Below are 13811 nucleotides of genomic sequence, written 5' to 3' on the forward strand. Positions count from 1 at the left end.
TGCGAACCAAATAATAGAAAGTGATCAGTAGAAAAGTTTCCACAAAATCGTATTAATAATGAATAGTTTGCATCAATAACAATTAATTCTCTCGTTGTTTAACTTCAAAGCTTTTTTTCTTTTTATTAAAACTTTGAAAGCAACACCATAGAAATAATTAATAACTGTGTCAAGCTAAGACTAGTTTCTTGTTTAACATGGTCTTTGAAGTACTGTATATATAAAACGGTTTACATTTACGATGGTATATGAACGACTAGTTTTAGGCTAAAAGTTGTGCTTTATGCTCATATGACTAAAAGCTTATCATTACATGTGTTTGTGCAAAATGCAACGCGTAAAAGTTTTTCTCTGCTAATAAAATTGTTGTGATGCTAATGTCGATTAGTTCAGCAGTGCAGAAAAAAAGTTGAGGTCAGAAAACATTGTGGAAAGTATTGAACAACTAGAAGATGTTCACTCCATCGAAAGCTCCGATCAAAATGCAACTGGCCGAGCAATTGATGCAAATTTTTTTGTTTAAAAAACTTTAATTTTTGTTTTCGCACGTATCATAAAAGTGGTTCATTTATGTCACCTGTTCATGAATATATATTTGTAGCATTTGATAGATTATTGTTATATAACTTATAAACTTACAGATTTATAGCATATTATTTGATAGCATCATTGCGATTATCTGATTTTACAATGGATCGACGATTGTAACTCCTCTTCCATTGTATGTAAAAAGTTAATTTTGGCTGCCAACTAGCAAACATATTAATGAATGCAATGAGCTTTTACGCAATACTGTTAAATATGGAAATAGAATAAATGTATGTTTTCAAGTTTAGAATGAAATAAAAAGGAAAAGCACCAACAAATTGCAAAGCAGGACGCAAGCTATAATACTATTGCAGGTTAATTGCAAGCAATAGATATCAACTTAAAGAGATATTTCTTGGCTTTTCACTGCAAATTTTTGTTAAGAGATTTTTGACAAGTTGGTGGTAAGTTAGCAGATTTGTTGCATCCAAAAGGGTTAATGTCACTCTATTGTAAAAAGAGGGCAAAATATAAGAGAGAATCGCTTTGACTGTAAAAGAGATAAATTTATTTTCCCAAAATTCTGATGAGGTGTTTAAAAAATACAACACCAGCCTCTATTTGAACGCCACCTTTATTTGACCTCCACTATAGAGAAAGGGTTGAACAATAGAACCCCATGGTGTTCAAATAGAGGTTTTACAGTATACTATGTTGTTATTTTCCTCTAAGTATAGATAATATCATTTTATCATTGAACATTTAAAAGTAGACTTTTTTTTATGAATAGAATGCATATCTTCCTCATGCTGATTAGTGTTCAATCTCTACCAAAGCTAATATATATATACATGTAAATATTAATGTTTGTCTGTTTGTCTGCATGTCCAGTTATAGCGATAAAGTTTGAAGAATTAAAAACTCTTTACTCTATGGATTTGAACTCAGAACCTCCAGTTCTGCGGACAGGCATTTATCCAGTACACTATACTGTCAAACTGGCTGAACTATGTAATAAATTGGGCAAATACTTATTACATATACCAATATTTCATGGTTTCAGGCTTAACCCTGCAGCTAGTTCAAAGCCATGCCAGAAAGAAACTGCGTGCCCATACATCAAGAAAAATGCTTAAACTCACATGGCCAACAAGACTATTGCAATCGGTATAGGTGTATTGTAGGCACTGCAGTCGGTACAGTACGAGTTAGAGAAAAATAAACGCAGAACACAAGAATAAACAAAAGACTAGCATTTAGAAGTTACAATGGTAAATATTGTATATGTTGAGTAAAAATAAATTTTCCGTGCAAAAACTTTTTTATTACCCGTGCGATGCCGTGCATTCACCTAGTTATCCCAATAAATACTGGATAAAACTACAGTGACTGAAAGTCTACAAAATCAAGACTAAATTATTAATTGTATTAATAATATTATTAATTGTATTATTAATTATTATCTTACAACATTATCAACACATGATGCATAGTGCTCAACTGGGTAACTATTCACTATGGAGGCCTTACCCTTACTCGCAGCATCAACTGCAATGAGTAGGCAACTTCTTTATTAGAAAAATTATAGACCTCTGGTTCAAATCACATAAGGGCCATTCTTGGTGTTGCTTGAAGGAAAGGTCATGAAAAGGCATCCAACTACTAAATCTGGTCGGGTCATCGGTGACTAAACCGCCTCTCCCATCTGTGCATCAGTGTGGATAAGGAGGGTGGCTAGCAACCACCAATGTTGGACTAAAAACAAAACTTGACAAAGGGCGGAGGAGCTCTTCTGTGAGCCAACAACCAGCTAGCTAGAGATGGTGTACCAATAAAAACATCTAACAGAAGGCAATGGAAAACCATTGTTGAAACCTGCTAAGAAAAGCCATGGTTATAGGAAGTGGGGGAGAACCATGATCACCTATGGCCCTTACAGGACATGGTAAAATAGCATCTGATAGGCATAAGGTTAGGTCTATCTTTTCCATTTTTTCACTCAGCTTAGCCTTAGTGTCATTGACCAACCATGAGAAGGCAGAAGTGGTTCAGGGGTTCAGTGGTTAGGGTGCTGCCCAATGATCAGTAGGTCAGTGGTTTGAGTCATAGCATCTGTGCTGTTAGTAAGGGCATCTACCACAATTACCCCAGAGTTAGATCAGTCTAAAGTACGTGGACGCTGTTCAGAAAAAACCTCAATAGGTAGCTTTCTAATAGGACTATTAGATTATAGACAATCTGTGAGTTTTTATCACTGATCAGCAGTACTGCTGTAGGTCACTGCTGCTCAAGCAATTAAAAAATCAACACGTGTGAAAAAGTTGAGCAACACTGGGCTTTGGGTTAAGGAAAAGCCTACTCTATTTCAACCTTAAAACGGAACCATCTGGTAGGATGGGAGAAACTGACAACAATGAAATGAGAATAACGAGAGGAGGAGTTAAATTTTTTACTGAACTATGAGGGGTAATTATGTATTAAAAAAACTATAGTTTTAAGCCATACACCAGCAGTAGTTTTTATAAATAACTCAGTCTCTAAAGTCTTACAATCTTTCCTACCTGTAAGCATAATTGGATTCATGATGTCTTTATGTGAAATCTGAAAGATTGTGATTGAACATGAATTTTTGCATCCAACGACATAATCATCTGGAGAAAAAAACGGCATGCCGACTTCAAAGCTGAAGCAAAAACACCCTTAACAAGCTTCAGTTGAAGTGACTGAGTGGATATACCAAATTATGAAAAGTAAAACAAACCATAAATTGTCATTTTTGACAAACGATTAAAACACAACTGGGTTCTTCTATATAACTAAAGATAGAATTATGATACATTAAATTTTACTAGCTCTTTCAAATAAATCTTGCATTCTATTAGAGAACAGTTACACCTCTCCGGCAGTCAGCTAATGTATTTGATGCAGTTAAGATAAAAGGAAAGATCAGAACTCATTTGTTAGTTGATCATTAAGAAAAGACTTGCATGAATTTCTACTCTCTCCTCTGTACAAATTCTCTCTATTACTAAGTCTATTGTTATGTTCTATGGAATTAAATGATTCATGATCATAAATTTTCATTTTCTTCACATCATATTGGCTGAAATTTTATTTTTTCTAGCGGTCGGTTAAAATCAATTTTACTCAAAATCTTTACATTTACGTAGCATTATAAAAGTTAGACTCAGTCCATATAAACTTTAAAAGGATATAAACTCTAGTACCTTCTGGTACCTCTCTATACATTTATTGAACTATGGCCAGTTCTGATCACATTTGTAAGGTGTGTGGTGACCGCACCACAGGTATCCATTATGGAGTGCGTGGCTGTTATAGTTGTAGGCCCTTCTTCAAGAGGAGTGTTCTGAGTGAGATACCATATGTTTGTAACGGGAGTTTTAATTTCTTCAACTGAATTTCTGCTTTTTTTTAAAAACAATGCGTCAGTTTAACCTTAGCCCAAAAGCAGATTTGGATTCAACTGCAGTTGTTTTCAATTTTTTCTGTAGTGTGTTAAAAATCATTGTAACTTTTTTATAACTTAGTTTCAGTTTTAGCCCATCACTCTTAAAACTTCTCATATCTTTGCATATATTTTACTTGTTTGTGGTAAAATTCAACACAGATTATAGCGCAATGTGAAAGTAAAAAGTAGAAAGTTTAAACTACAGTTAATTTCCTGATATATTTATTGCGGACCATCATCATATAGTTTTTTGTTTTGGTTTTTTAGTGAGTGATCCATAACACAAACTTTTCAACTTTGAATTTTTCTGTCATCGTATGTCTGGAACTAGTCAAATATAATTATTCAAATGTCATTTGAATAATGTAGCTTATATTATATAGCATATATTCACAGCCTTTGTTTGAACGTTAGGACATCACAATGTATTACACAAACAACTAAGCATGTATTTTAATTGTAAATTTGCTATATTTTGCTATAGAGCTTTTTAACATGCTTTTATGAAGCTAATGCTTTTTTGCTATTAAAGCCAAACTGCTATCAAGCCTCTGATTATATAAGCGGGATATCTTTTTACGAATTCAGTGTGCACTCAGTTCAGCATACTAATAGATACAAGTATCTGAGAGGTTACAACAGCCTTTATATTAAGTTCTTGCCAAAAAATCTGGGATTACAAAACACTACGAGGTATCTTTAAAAAACTTTGAAACAAACACTAGCTGATCTTGGCATTTCTCCAGAGCTACAATCTATCAATTAAAGTATCATTATTGTAACTTACATTTGTACTTGTTTATCTATAAGTGCTTAAAATATTTAGTGGTATAAATTACATCGAGGCAAAAATATTTGAATTAAATTATACAAGCCATTAAAATTTTAGTCATGAGGATTTTTTTACAAAAGCGGATGGCCATAACTCTTACAAGCTTGTTGAAAAATGTTACAACTGTCTTAGTGGTGATTAATTCTGTTTTAGACAACTTTGAGCAAAGTTCACTCTATATAGACAAACAAACTATTTCTAGGGACCGAGGAACTGCATTGTGGACATGGCGAGGAGAAACCTGTGCAAATATTGCCGATTCGAAAAATGTAAACGTTTAAACATGAATCAGGAAGGTGAGTTGTTCCTTTGATATAACATTTAGGATTAAAAACTGTCAGTGGTGTAGCATGTACTGAGAGGGTCATCTGCGCAGTCATGCTAATTTTCAACTGTTTGTAGAGCTTATTAGGCTCCGTTGACAGAATATTGCATTTAAGTGCTAAATGTTTTGTTATTGGCTGCAATTGTCTATCATTTTTTCTAACTGTGTATAAACTGTTTTTACAGCTGTCAGACCAGCCAGGCAAAATTCTTTGGAACAAACTAGTCATTCCTCCTGCTCTGAAGGCCAAAGTTCTCAACTGTCAAGTTCAATCACCAAACACTCGACATTCTGGATGAGGTAAGATTAGATTATTTATAGATGGACTTAGTTGGAATCTCTGGCAGGCTTGAAAAAGGTTCAGAGAAACTCTGTGATGAGTTGTGTTTATACAGAGTGTACAAGTTTGTCTGTAGAGTGATGAGTCTTTGTATAAAAGAGAGAAAAGCATATGAGAGATGATAATATACACACTGATGGTTTGTCTGACTATGGGTAGAGATTGATAGAGCTATGCAGAAAGAGATGAGACTAACAATGATTTTAAAGGCATGTCTATATTGGTCTCTATTTGCAGCCTCCTTAATGCAAACAACAACGGAATCAAAGATAAACCAGCTATAAACACCCTGAGCTATGCTGTTGTAATGCTGGTGAAGAGATTGTGGTGATCGATAATGATCATAGCTGTGGCGTAGATGTTTTTCTGCATCGATGTTGAGTATGTGAAAATTATTAGTTGCGTGATATATGACTACTGCAACTTAATTTGTTATATATGACTGAATATGTTTTAGTTTTTTTTTTTCTGAACTACTAAGTTTATTTTTTGCCTTCTTTCAAAGAAGTTGTGTCCTCATTGACTAGTTGCGCAGTATCAGCCTATCATCTAGAATATGTAGAGTGATGTGTAAGCTGGTTGCTCAAACATCCTTCATTCTGAATATCAACATAATTTGTGTAATCTTATTAAACAGTGATTCCAGCTTGTCCTGACTTCGTATGGATATATATATCTCCTGGTAGCCTAGTCGACTATAATTGGGATAAGATTTGTAAAGTGTAGAGATTTGCTCAGGAAATGTTCAAAGTAAACCAGCAGACGTCTGTAAGGGGAGATATATATTATTCGCATGTGTCCTTTCTAAACATTACATTTTTTGATCGTTTTTATAGCTACTGTAATTGTGTGACATCAAACTTTCCCCTGTTAACTTGTGTTAACTTTGTGAAGACAAGAATGCACACACAAGTAGTATATGTACATGTACATATTTTCTTCCTATGAATGCAATGCGTATCTTCTTTGCGCTGATTAAACTAGCATGATAGCAATTGCTAATTGATAAAAGCATAATTACTAACATCTAGCAGTTAAATCTAGACTGTTAATTGTGAATCTTTTTACACATTACCAAAAGGTGTGAAGTATGGCTGAATTGGATAAGCGATTACTCGCTATGAAAGCTTATGCATGGCTTGCATCATTTGCAATGAGCACAAACCTATACTATGACAAGCTGAAACTAGTTCCTTCCCTTCAGTAAGCCTTAAAACTATTAATAATTCATAAAGGAGCAGATGGGGTTCGGTTCTTAGTTCACCCACTTATAATCAATAGATTGGGAGTTCTAGCCCAGCAAGGAGCATTGATGGTGCTAGCACGGGTGTATAAGTCCAAAAGTCTGTAGATGCAGCTCAGAAAAAAACCCAAAATGTGGTTTTCTCACAATGGTCTCAGACTACAGACAACCATTGGGTTTTTATCATTGGTCAGCAATACTGCTGTTAGTAGGTAACTACTGCTTTAGCAATTCTCAACTAGAGGGAAACAGTTGAGAAAACTGGGTTCTGGGTCACAGAGCACCCGATCTTAACCTTCTCAGAAAGAAGTCATATGTTAGACTAGGAGAGACTGGTAAAAAGAAAATCTGACATATATCCAAAGACAAAATTAGTTGGAGAAATAAACTGTACAGATTTTAAAGCTGAAAAAAAAACCTTAAAAAGCTTCAGCTAAATGGATAGCTCATGGATATAAGTGGGAACGCATTTCAGGATTACATATGATTGAATTTTACTGTTTCCTTCAAGTATATCTTGCATTTTAATTGTCTGTAGTAAACATTGCATTTCGTAAAAGGGTAGCTACACCTTTCGAGCAGTCCGCTGATGTATATGATACGGGTAAGATAAGACAACAAGTGATCAAAACCCATTACTGAATGACCATTAAGGGAAGATAGGGATTTCAACACATTGAAGAGAACTGTAATCTGCACTACAGATGTAACAAGCAGAAATATAAGATGTTTTGTAGTAACAAAGATAAAAACAAAAGCAATAGCTAACACAATTTCTTGCTAAAATCCCTAGGAATTAATCATGTCTACTATTTATTGGTTTGTCGTGAGCAACTAGATCTGAGCTTATGAAAACTATGCATTGTTTAAGAAACTGCTAGGCTCAATGAGTATAGAACAAATATTTACAGTTGTTACGGAACGGAATTGGTGAAACTTTGTAATTAGTTGTAAAAGATTTTTGACCTAAAGTCGAAAAAAAAAATTTTCAGTTGTGAAAATAGCAAAACAAAAAAAGAAAGAAACGTATATGTCTGTTTTTCATTATGCACCCACAATCACGATAATTGCTCGAAAGCTTAACATTCTAGGTAGGAGCATACAATTATTAACTTCAAAAAACCTGGATCCTCAATATTTGATACTATTAAACGATTCCTGTCTCAGAAATTTTGAAAGCTCAAAATTCAAATCTTAGGACTTTTATGGCTGCTTCGTTTTGGTGTCTGTTGGAAAGTCTGAAAGCATGATAAAATAATGCATGTGTAGAGTTGGAAAAAAAACAAGTACGGGGTTCTTCAACTCTATTCCTGTACATTTTATATCATTATACACATTTTATTATTATATATCATTGTATACATTATATATTATCAAAATACTGAAAGTTTTCAACTAACGCCAAATAGAAAAAAGTAACAGAAATATGCTGTTTTTAGGTTGTAGGTTTTACTATTATTGTTTAGCTCTACTAACAACTAGAAGAGAGCTGATGTCTAGTCAGTGATAGGATGGTAGTCGAACCCAGCATGTTGCCTACTTTTCTGACAGAATTGTGCTGCTATTGTAAAGCATCAAGACAATATCGAGGACGATCCCGAAGAGAAAAAAATATGACTTTTCACATAAAGAAGTAAAAAGAAACTCCTGAGCCATCCAGCATCTAGCTTGAGACCCAGGTTGATGAGCCAAAAACTGACAGCAATGCGAAGAACATTGTATGCTACAGTATTAAAGTATCTCTTAAATAACACAAAAAAAAGCTTATGGCAGAATACGTAAGGGTCCCCGCTCAACTTTAGCATAATACAATGAAGACTACTAATAATTGTGTCTCAATACATTGTTTCTCAATGCTATTTTGCTGACTCCTAACATTCTTGAAATAATCTTTATTTGAAGGAACCTATTAGAATCTCTTTATAATATATGATAGCATGTTAGTCAGCATTCATAACCCAATTGGATAATTTGTTTCTATACCTCAATTACCTTGAATATCTTCCCCAAAAGATGTGCTTCACATAGTGTGTTAGTAAAAATAGTATTTCACTGTCAGACAAACCTTTGATACATATTTTACACTCAGTGTAATCATACATGTATGTTGCAAGTGTCTGTCGGCAAGAGACTCCTCACTATACCATCTAGCAGATCAAAGGGGCGCGTAATAGGAATCCTCAGTATCCGAGGATTCTTGCCGACATTAAGGCTGGAAGTGGCATGAGCACAGTTTCTGTTTCTCAATTCCTGCTTCCCAAACACCTCATCCCGTGGGAGCTTTTCAGCTGCTGCACCATTGCAGGCTAAACCCTCCTTTGAGGATTGTCTCCTTAGGTCCATTGATTTTGACCTCTTGTGTAGTAGAGTGCCTTTAGCAGCTGATCCCAAATCACTCATCAATCGCCAACAGAGCTTCATTGACAGCGTACACGAGTTGCTCTTCCCATCAAAGATGACTCGTCTAAAGGGGACCAAGATTATCAGGCCTCGACCTGCCCTTAGTGGTTGAAAGGCGCACAAAGAGCTTTATAAGTCGGGGCTGCGTGACCTCGTGGCAGACTACAAGATCGTTTCTGACCATATAGTGTGTGGCGCGTATTCACAGGAGGAGGCCTTCATCCCTCTAAGCGCTGAGCTCTTCTGGAGAGATATCTTTCAGAAAGAGTCAGTGCCCAACAATGGGCAGCCAGTAAGATCTATTATGAGCTGCTAAAACCCATCTGTCAGGATGAGATTGCAAGTGTCCTTTTGAAGAAAGGAAAGCAATACACGGGTGTTGATGGTTACAGCTGGAAGGACCTGAAGAAGGTGCAAGTTTAGCTTTTGCTATCGGCTTTTAACCTGTGGTTGCTGAGTGGTCGGGTACCATCTGGGTTATGTAAAGGCATCACTACACTCATACTTAGACTCATTGGCACATTCGATCCGGCGCAGTTTAGGCCGAATACAGTTACATCGGTGTTCGGCCGCCTCTACCATGGCATGCTTAGTGAGCGGTTCGCGGAGATGTCACCTTTTATTGAACGACAAAAAGGGTCAAGAAGAGTGATGGGCTCTACTTCAATTCTAAATTGCTTCAGAATGTCATCGCTGAGGCAAAATTCAAGTATAACAATTTGCGTATCGCATTCATAGACATCAGTAAAGCGTTCAACAGTGTCTCCCATAATTCTTTGTGGGTTGGGTGTCATCACTTAAAGGTACCTGGACATCTGGTATAGTACCTCAGATGCTACTACACTGCTAGCTCAACCAGACTGAAGCTCCCAGGTAGGGCAAGCAGCGATATCAGGGCATGTAGAGTCATTAAGCAGGGGCATCCGCTGTCTACCCACCTGTTTAATGCTGTGATCGAGATGTGCACTGCCAAGCTAGATGACAAGATCAATTTTCAGTTTTGCAGCAGTAGTCGCCAAATCGGAAATTGATGCACAGTCGCCATGCAGTTTTTTTTCAAACAAGGTTTTTATTAATGTTTACTGAAGTCTTCTTTTTTGTTATTACTAGTCAAGTTTTTTCATATGAATTTCACTTGAGCCAAAAAAAAGAATAATTTTGTTCTCAACATATGAAAGTCTGCTTAAAAATGCATTCTATTGTAAACATTACATTTGATATAAAGAATAGAGCTTTTGATATTCAATATTTTGTTTGAATTTTGAATAAATACATCAATGCAAGCTCTTTTGCATTTATTGATCTATATACTTCTGAGATTGTAAATTTTTAGCCGTTCTATAATTGGTCATATAAAATTAAACTTATACAAGACTGATCTCAATATTTTAGGATGTTGCCTATATGCAAAAAAATGTTGGCATTTTGACAGCCTGTTGGCATTTTAGATTAGGTGAAATGATTAACTATATTTATTATATTATTATTTATCATATTACCCTACAGCGGGGCACTGCCCGCTATTGACGCTGATAATTGAATTGTTAAAAGATTCAGTCTACATGGTTTTTTCATAATGCACTGCTACAGAATTATAAGTAACTCCAACTCAACAACTCAAAAACTTATGTTTTTGGTATGCCACGATTCTAGAGAGTAGTTCAATAACATTTGTGATGTTTTAAAAAATTCTACGAAGTGATATTCTGTTGTTTCTGTTCCCTATATTGTGGTAATGCTGAAATATATAATGACTAGTTTCGCACTCTGTCAGCAGTGAGTTTTTGTCTGCAAATGATACAGTGAATCTCCACACAGTACCTAAATCCAAAATCTGTCAATAATCAAATCTTTCAAGATCATCATTCTTTATTCGTTAGCTACTCATATAGCTCAAAATAAGAATTTGCTAAAATTTCCAGACATACAATATGGATTAGGCAAAACCAATGAAGATTCACAGAAAAGCAACTAGTTAAGTAAGAATGGAAGACAAAGATAAGAACCTTTTGCCAGCTACAATTGTATGATTCCTTCTATTTTACTTTAGCAAAAGTTAGCATTGTCAGTCATAAAAACTTGAAAGAGGGGAGATCAGGAATATATGCTTTTTACGATTAAGAGATTATGTAATGAGGAGATGAAAGAAATGAGGGTAAAATAAAAGAAAAATCCAATCAGTCATGTGAATCAAACAAAGCTTTTTGCTCTCTTTGCTCTCAAAAATTATTAATATTTAGTAAAGATATGGATAATAAATCATAAAAAAGCAGAGAAACCATCTTTTGATGCTACTAAAGAAGGGCAGATTAATGAATTGGACAGTCAGACTTCTGAACAAGAAACAAGTGAAATTGTTAAATGCAATCAGTTGTTATACATCTTGTCCAGGATCAAATCTCTGCGCAAAACTCTATTATGCTCAATGACTAAAACTACCTACAACAGCTTATGCGAGCGTAAAACCCCATAGATAGTGATAGATCATAAGGTTGCCAGTTATGAGGTTTTCAATCGCGGTTTCGTGATTTATCTAACAACTATAGAGCAGAATTTATCAAAGAGAATAAAAACCATTCTTGTCTCTCTTTTCACTCCAATGTTGTGGCACAGCATACTGTAAACTTCTGCAACACTACAAGTAGAATACTTGTAAAAAAAACTTGCATATCTTGACGTATTATTTTTTCGCTATGAACAGATGATATTAACCAGCCTCACAGAAAATAAGAGAAGGCCTTTACTAAAGGAATAAAAATCTAGCGTTTCTAAAAATCTTTTCATCTGATGTTCAATCAGTGCTCCTATGTCCGCCTGCAGTTAATCGTGAAGGTTCAACATGTGGTTCACACACGACTTCATAAACAGCTGTGGAAAACATGTATGAACTAGTCTAAGTTGTGCACTACAGTAGAATTCTTGATCTCCAGGGATTCGGAATTGGAGGCAAATCTTGACAAGTTAAATTCCACATCTATTTCCACAGAAAATCTCAAGACTGAATTCATCAACTATTTATCATTGTCATCAAATCATTTGGATAACAATCACAAAAAAGTTCATAGTCCGATGAGACCAAAAAACTTGAGGGTTATATTGCTGGGATAAAAAAAAAATTCACGTGCAACCACCAAGGAAACAAACAACACAACGATTGGTGTATTAAAACCAGTAAAGCGAATCATACAACAGTCAAAAACATGTTTTTAACTTCAAATTTTGCCCTAATAGACATTGTTCAATGTATTCCAGCCACAACAGTTAAATGACTGGCTTATCCTAAACAACATCCTAAAACAGCTGCTTCTATTGGAAACAACAACATTGTTGTACAAAATACCACAACATACGAAATATCTGAGTTAATGTCCTCCAATATCAAGAATACCCTAAAGTCATGCAGAACATCTTGTGATACCAGGCTATATACGCATATCCTGGTTAATAGAACCTCTGTTGATCAAAATGAATTTGTCCTCCATCATGGTAACCACATGAACAGAACAGATGCTATTATAAGCCATATTAACACCAAAGTGCAGAGAAACTCATCAAAGTACCGCATGCATAAATATATCATATACTATTTGCACCTTTTACTTCTATACTGACATCATATAGTATTTGCATCTTTTACTTAAAGGGCTCTGCAAGGATAACACATTTCCGAAGCTGTGGTATAATCTTGCCTTAATGGAGACTGTTACTCCAGGAGATTGACCAGGTTTTTGATGCACTAATCTATGACCAGATTGAGCAAAAAAACAATTTAAGGCACCTACCTGCTTAATTTCCATTTGAGACTGATCTTGTAAGCAACCCTAAACTGCCTGAAGAACCAGTATACAGGTAAGTATATCGTATACCAGAATAAAATAAGTATACAGGTCCTGAAACAGTCACACAGAGAAGCAGGCACGCTGACACTAAAAAAGACCTTCATTATCTAAGAATCCTCGAATCGAAAGCCTTTTAAACATCTACATGGTAAATGTCCAAGAGGTGCACCTTGGCTGGATCAGTGCACTCTTTATCTATTGTCAGTAGTAAAGAGACATTGGTACCCAAACTGTTCCTTAGTCTGACGCCATGATGCATATCGAAAACTGAAATGACAAAGTCAAACTTCTGTTAAAATGCTGTGCAAAAGTCCTACCAAGCAGCTGGTCAGTGGTAGGCCTGAACTTGGATGGGTCTCAAGTCCTCAAACCTTGGGTATAAATGTGATGATGCCCTTCTTAAAGATTGGAAGGACATAGTGCGACTGTCAACCAAACATTCATAAATGTCATGAAAACATACCGTCTAGCCCTGCCACTCTTTTATACCATGAAGTGCCTTTTATCACTTCTGCTATTATACCGTCAAACAAATCTAAGTGAACCGCTCAGGAGGTAGATACTCCCGTGTATTTTCAATGCATTTTTTACCCAGTAGGTCTCACCATAAAAGAACTTTTCCAAGAGGCGATAAACCCTTCTTATTGATCTTCCAGGTTTCATTGATGACTGCTTTGTCAGCTTTGCAGCTATCCTTGTGATACGCTCTCTGAAACTTCAGGTACAGCTGACCCCGTCTACCCCAAGGCATAGTTGTAAAACTTTTATAGCCATTCTGATGTTTCGCAGGTAAGGGCCTGGAGGTGATAGGATGCCAGTCCTCTCGGAGGCCACA

This window comes from Watersipora subatra, chromosome 7, assembly GCF_963576615.1.
Source record: "Watersipora subatra chromosome 7, tzWatSuba1.1, whole genome shotgun sequence".
In the NCBI taxonomy this organism is placed as follows: Eukaryota; Metazoa; Bryozoa; class Gymnolaemata; order Cheilostomatida; family Watersiporidae; genus Watersipora; species Watersipora subatra.